Source organism: Micropterus dolomieu, linkage group LG14 (assembly GCF_021292245.1).
Source record: "Micropterus dolomieu isolate WLL.071019.BEF.003 ecotype Adirondacks linkage group LG14, ASM2129224v1, whole genome shotgun sequence".
Taxonomy (NCBI): Eukaryota; Metazoa; Chordata; class Actinopteri; order Centrarchiformes; family Centrarchidae; genus Micropterus; species Micropterus dolomieu.
The window spans coordinates 2,658,238-2,663,812 of NC_060163.1; the positions used below are offsets into that span (position 1 = coordinate 2,658,238).

At 38.9% G+C, this 5,575-nt stretch overlaps 1 protein-coding gene and 1 long non-coding RNA gene across 2 annotated transcripts in view; one reads left to right on the forward strand and one right to left on the reverse strand.

Moving 5' to 3' along the window:
- The window catches only part of tmem94 (transmembrane protein 94), a 339,697-nt gene that overhangs the window by 67,986 nt on the left and 266,136 nt on the right, over nt 1–5,575 (forward strand). The gene's annotated exons all lie outside the window — the stretch shown is intronic.
- LOC123982484 lies at nt 2,111–4,476 on the reverse strand. The gene is made up of 2 exons (XR_006827983.1): nt 3,979–4,476; nt 2,111–3,647 (listed from the first exon to the last, which is right to left on the reverse strand). It is a non-coding gene; the product is annotated as an uncharacterized LOC123982484 (long non-coding RNA).

Genomic DNA, 5,575 nt, shown 5'->3' on the forward strand with positions numbered 1-5,575 from the left:
CCTAATCAAGTCCAATCAGTATAATCAAACACAGCTGGACTCAAATGAAGGTGTAGAACCATCTCAAGGAGGATCAGAAGAAATAGACAGCACCTGAGTTAAATATGAGTGTCACGGCAAAGGGTCTGAATAATTATGACCATGTGATATTTCAGTTTTTCTTTTTTAATAAATTTGCAAAAATTTCTACATTTCTGTTTTTTTCTGTCAAGATGGGGTGCTGAGTGTACATTACTGAGAAATAAAATGAACTTTTTTGATTTTTGGAAAATGGCTGCAATGAAACAAAAAGTGAAAAATTTAAAGGGGTCTGAATACTTTCCGTACCCACTGTACCTTCACCAATCAGACACGCAGAACAGAAACCAGCAAAAACATCTCTATCTTTGGGATCAAGAGCACTTAGAGGCAAAATATGAGAACAAAATGACTGTTTTCCCCTTTTAGCTCTACTTTATCAACACAGAGTGACTGGTGAGAAATGACCACACAACTTCAGAAAAATGCTGGTAATTCATCTCCATAATTACTGGAGTTAATTAAGAGGTGGTACTCTGATTAGAGCCTTAACAATACAATATTATTGAGGCCTTGACCTGATAAAAATATATCAACTGATATTTTATGTTAGAGCAAATTTGAATGCCTGTATCTTTTAAAATCGTAACAGCAAATACACTGCTCATAAAAATAAAGGGAACACTAAAATAACACATCCTAGATCTGAATGAATGAAATAATCTCATTAAATACTCCTTTCTTTACATAGTTTAATGTGCTGACAACAAAATCACACAAATATTATCAATGGAAATCAAATCCATCAACCCATGGAGGTCTGGATTTGGAGTCGCACTCAAAATCAAAGTGGAAAACCACACTACAGGCCGATCCAACTTTGATGTAATGTCCTTAAAACAAGTCAAAATGAGGCTCAATAGTGTGTGTGGCCTCCACGTGCCTGTATGACCTCCCTACAACGCCTAGGCATGCTCCTGATGAGGTGGCGGATGGTCTCCTGGGGGATATCTTCCCAGACCTGGACTAAAGCATCCGCCAACTCCTGGACAGTCTGAGGTGCAACGTGGCGTTGGTGGATGGAGCGAGACATGATGTCCCAGATGTGCTCAATTGGATTCAGGTCTGGGGAACGGGCGGGCCAGTCCATAGCATCAATGCCTTCCTCTTGCAGGAACTGCTGACACACTCCAGCCACATGAGGTCTAGCATTGTCTTGCATTAGGAAGAACCCAGGGCCACATCCTGCACTACCTGAGCCACTTGTGTGGGTTGTAGACTCCGTCTCATGCTACCACTAGAGTGAAAGCACCGCCAGCATTCAAAAGTGACCAAAACATCAGCCAGGAAGCATAGGAACTGAGAAGTGGTCTGTGGTCACCACCTGCAGAACCACTCCTTTATTGGGGGTGTCTTGCTAATTGCCTATAATTTCCACCTGTTGTCTATTCCATTTGCACAACAGCATGTGAAATTGATTGTCAATCACTGTTGCTTCCTAAGGGGACAGTTTGATTTCACAGGAGTGTGATTGACTTGGAGTTACATTGTGTTGTTTAAGTGTTCCCTTTATTTTTTTGAGCAGTGTATATCAATCCATTTTAAACCATACACTTGAGTGAGAATGAGTACTAATATAAACATTAAACACCACAAATAGTGTGCGAAACTTCGATTAAGAAAAAAAAAAATATTCAGCCTGTTATGGGCTGCAATGATCAGTTTATTAATTGATTAGTCGGCTAAAATTATTTATCGTCAACCATTTTGATTGAATGACTTTAAACTGTCATTTGTCAAACAAATGTCAAATATTCTCTGGTATTAACTTCTCAAATCTGAAGATTTCCTATTTTCTGACATTTTTACCGCCACAATGACCAATAAATGAATCGAAAAACAATCAGCAAAGAATAAATCTGAAATAATGTTTGTGAAAGTAATGGTCATGTATCCATTTATACTTAATTGGTATTCTGGTTTTCTGGTTTTCTGTCTATGCAGATCGAAGCTACAGGAAAAGGTTTTCCAACAATTAGGCTTTTAAAATCAGCAGAGTGAAATCCAACCAAAAACATCATCATTTCAGCACTACAGTTTTGTTTTTTTTATTGGGTGAACATGTACAATCAAACAATATATCTACGACAACCACTCTGATGTAACAGTCAGCCTCTAATACCCATTGAATGCTCGTAAAGTGAAGAAGTGCAAAATGACGTCAAAACTCATCCAGTTGACAGCTGCTGGTAATTTCCCCACTCTGAATAGTGCTGCCATCCAGAACAGTTGAGTTTCTGACAGTGACCTTTGGGATAACGTTCCTACTGTGCCCTGGCATTAGACAAATGCCAATAAAAGGTTGAAGACAGAGATCTGAGAGTTCATCACCTGCACAACAGTCTGCTAAAACCCTGTCTCTGTCGCAACAGAAGGGGCTTTCCAGAACCTATTACATGCCTTCTTTTTATGTGCTCAAACTGCTAGCTACAATTTGACAGTTTCATGTTTCAAGCAGCCTTTATTTCTGTAAAATGTCAGTGTTTTTAGCCTGTGTATTGTCTGCAGGACTTGTCAGTGTGCATTTGTGTTGGTTTCGTTACAGTCCAAAGACACGCAAGTCAGGTGAGCAGACCACAAATGTAAATGTGTTTATAGCTGCGTTCACTAACATCTGTTCCTTTCAATTCAAGAATACAAGGGATTTATTGCCATATGCATTCAAATGCCTCCAATGCACTTCCATGAAATGGCATTTGTCACACATAAACAAATGTTCAGAATCGCTGTGTCCATAAAGGTACAAACCTAGTTCAACCTTTGTGGCCTGCTGTGTAATACAACTCGTGCTTCATATAAAATCAAAAAAGGAAGACACCCAGGAAGGATCACATTTTTCTGAACTGAAACTGAATAGCGATTGCGCAACTTCATAGTAAGAGTGCATATAAAATCACAGACATCAGCTCAATATGACCACTGGATGTTTAAATATTTAGCTGCACAAAATGGGTTTCTAGCAAAAGTGAAAACTACCAGGTCCTAAAACGAGAATCGAATGTCTGGTCAGACTCAATTGGGGCTGTGGCTCAGGAGGACAATCTTGTGTAGTCAATGTCTGATCAGAAAGTGAATGATCAAGTCAAAATAACTTTTTTAATGCTTGTATGATTGTGTTTACAATACAACTATGGCTTCTTTTATTAATAAAAAAAAAGAGTTTGACATGTATAACATGCAAGGTATTGTAAAAAAAGTATTGCTTTGGTATGGATACCAATACTCCTGTGTCTTATAGTGTTTGTATCGAGAACATTTAAAGAACACCGAATCCTTTTGTCGTAGAGAGACAATCACTTTTCTCTCAGTGTCTTGTAAACCCTAATTTTAAGAAGCAAACACTGATGTTACTTATTCCAGGCCGTCCACCCAGATGAGGAGCGAGCATATGGATGATGAGTGAATGAAGTTTCTCAGTTTTAAAAGTTGTCAAGTCTTGCAGCTTCTGAAGGTAGATCAGATATGCCTGAAGTCCTGGATCTTTCAAAGGTGTGTTGAAATGTGCAATATGTATGCGTGCAAGAAATTATATAGAAATTTCAGAATGCAGTTTGGTGAGAAAGTCTCTCCTGCATAAGGAGAAAAGGGAATACATTAGATTGAGGGGCTTCTTAAAATGGGATACTCCCAACCATGTCTCATCAGCACAGATGAAAAACCAACACAAAGTATACCACTGTGACAAGAACAAGCACTGAAATGCTTTTTAAACCACCCCAAGGACGCTAATTAAGGAGGCAAAGGGGTGATGATGAAACTGAGGAGCAACCAGGCCCATCTGATGGGCATGAGGTTACTTTCTCAAAGCCACAAAAACCCAGCTACCCTGAGCCTGTAACGGACACAACGCTGCACTTCTTACATCTGAACACGCGGCAAGGTTTCAACGTCGTTACATACCCAAGGGTCCCTTTCCCTGACATGGGCGGGCTGGGGGGCTTCTGTGTGGGGGGGTTGGTGCGAGGGAGTCCACTTCCTCCTCCGGCTTTCATGTTCTGAGCGCTGGCCTACATGACGAGAACATGGGTGTAGAAATCTGTTGGTTAACCAAAGGACTTCAGAAACAGAACAATTACAACAAAGAAATGAAAACCTTCTAAACAAAAACCTGCCTTTAAAGGAACTGTTTTTGACATTTTGAGAATTATATTTATTCGCTTTCTGGTCGAGTTAGAGGAGAGGATCGATACTCTCACATATGTCTGTTCAATATACAACTGGAGCCAGGAGACTGTTAGCTTAGCTTAGCATAAAGACTGGAAACAGCTAGCCTGGCTCTGTCAAAAGGTAACAAACCCCACCTACTAACACCTATTATGCTCACTAATTGACACGTTACATATGGTTTGTTTAATCCCCAAAATAACAAAACAAGGTTAAAAGTAGTGGTGAGCCGATGTGTTTTTTAATGGGCGATGCATATGGAAGATTTTATTGGACTTTAATATTTGTAACTCACAGAAAACAATCCACAAATGTGTACTATGATGCGTAAATATTTCATTATCTACAAATATGTATTTTTACATTTGTGATGTGTAAAATCATATACACAAAAATACAGAGTGGCTTCTACACACAAAACAGTTTTTGTGCATTTGCAGATTGCTTTCTGTCAATTTGAGTCATGGTACATTTGTGTAAAAATTTAGACTGAGTTTAAAAGTGGTCCAGCAGAAGTTGTGGTCTCCTACTTTATGACCCTGGGTACTGCAATGGATATTCCTACAACTCATGAGAGGCAATTTTGCTACCGCCACCTGCTGGTGTAGCTAATAAACTGGTCACACATGTACAGATCTCTGTGGTACAGAGTTGACAAAATTTCACAAATGTGTAAAAAGGAAGTCACAAATGTAACATGACCTGCAAATTGACAGGAAATGATCTGCAAATGGCAATAACTGTTTTGTGTTTACAGAATAAAATTGTACATATTTGCTAATTGCACTGTATTTTTGTGGATATTATTTACACAACACAAATACGATTGATCGATCTTTTTTTTTTTTTTTTAACATACAGTGGGTACGGAAAGTATTCAGACCCCTTTAAATTTTTCACTCTTTGTTTCATTGCAGCCATTTTCCAAAAATCAAAAAAGTTCATTTTATTTCTCAGTAATGTACACTCAGCACCCCATCTTGACAGAAAAAAACAGAAATGTAGAAATTTTTGCAAATTTATTAAAAAAGAAAAACTGAAATATCACATGGTCATAAGTATTCAGACCCTTTGCTCAGTATTTAGTAGAAGCACCCTTTTGATCTAATACAGCCATGAGTCATTTTGGGAAAGATGCAACATGTTTTTCACATCTGGATTTTGGTATCCTCTGCCATTCCTCCTTGCAGATCCTCTCCAGTTCTGTCAGGTTGGATGGTAAACGTTGGTGGACAGCCATTTTCAGGTCTCTCCAGAGATGCTCAATTGGGTTTAAGTCAGGGCTCTGGCTGGGCCATTCAAGAACAGCCACGGAGTTGTTGTGAAGCCACTC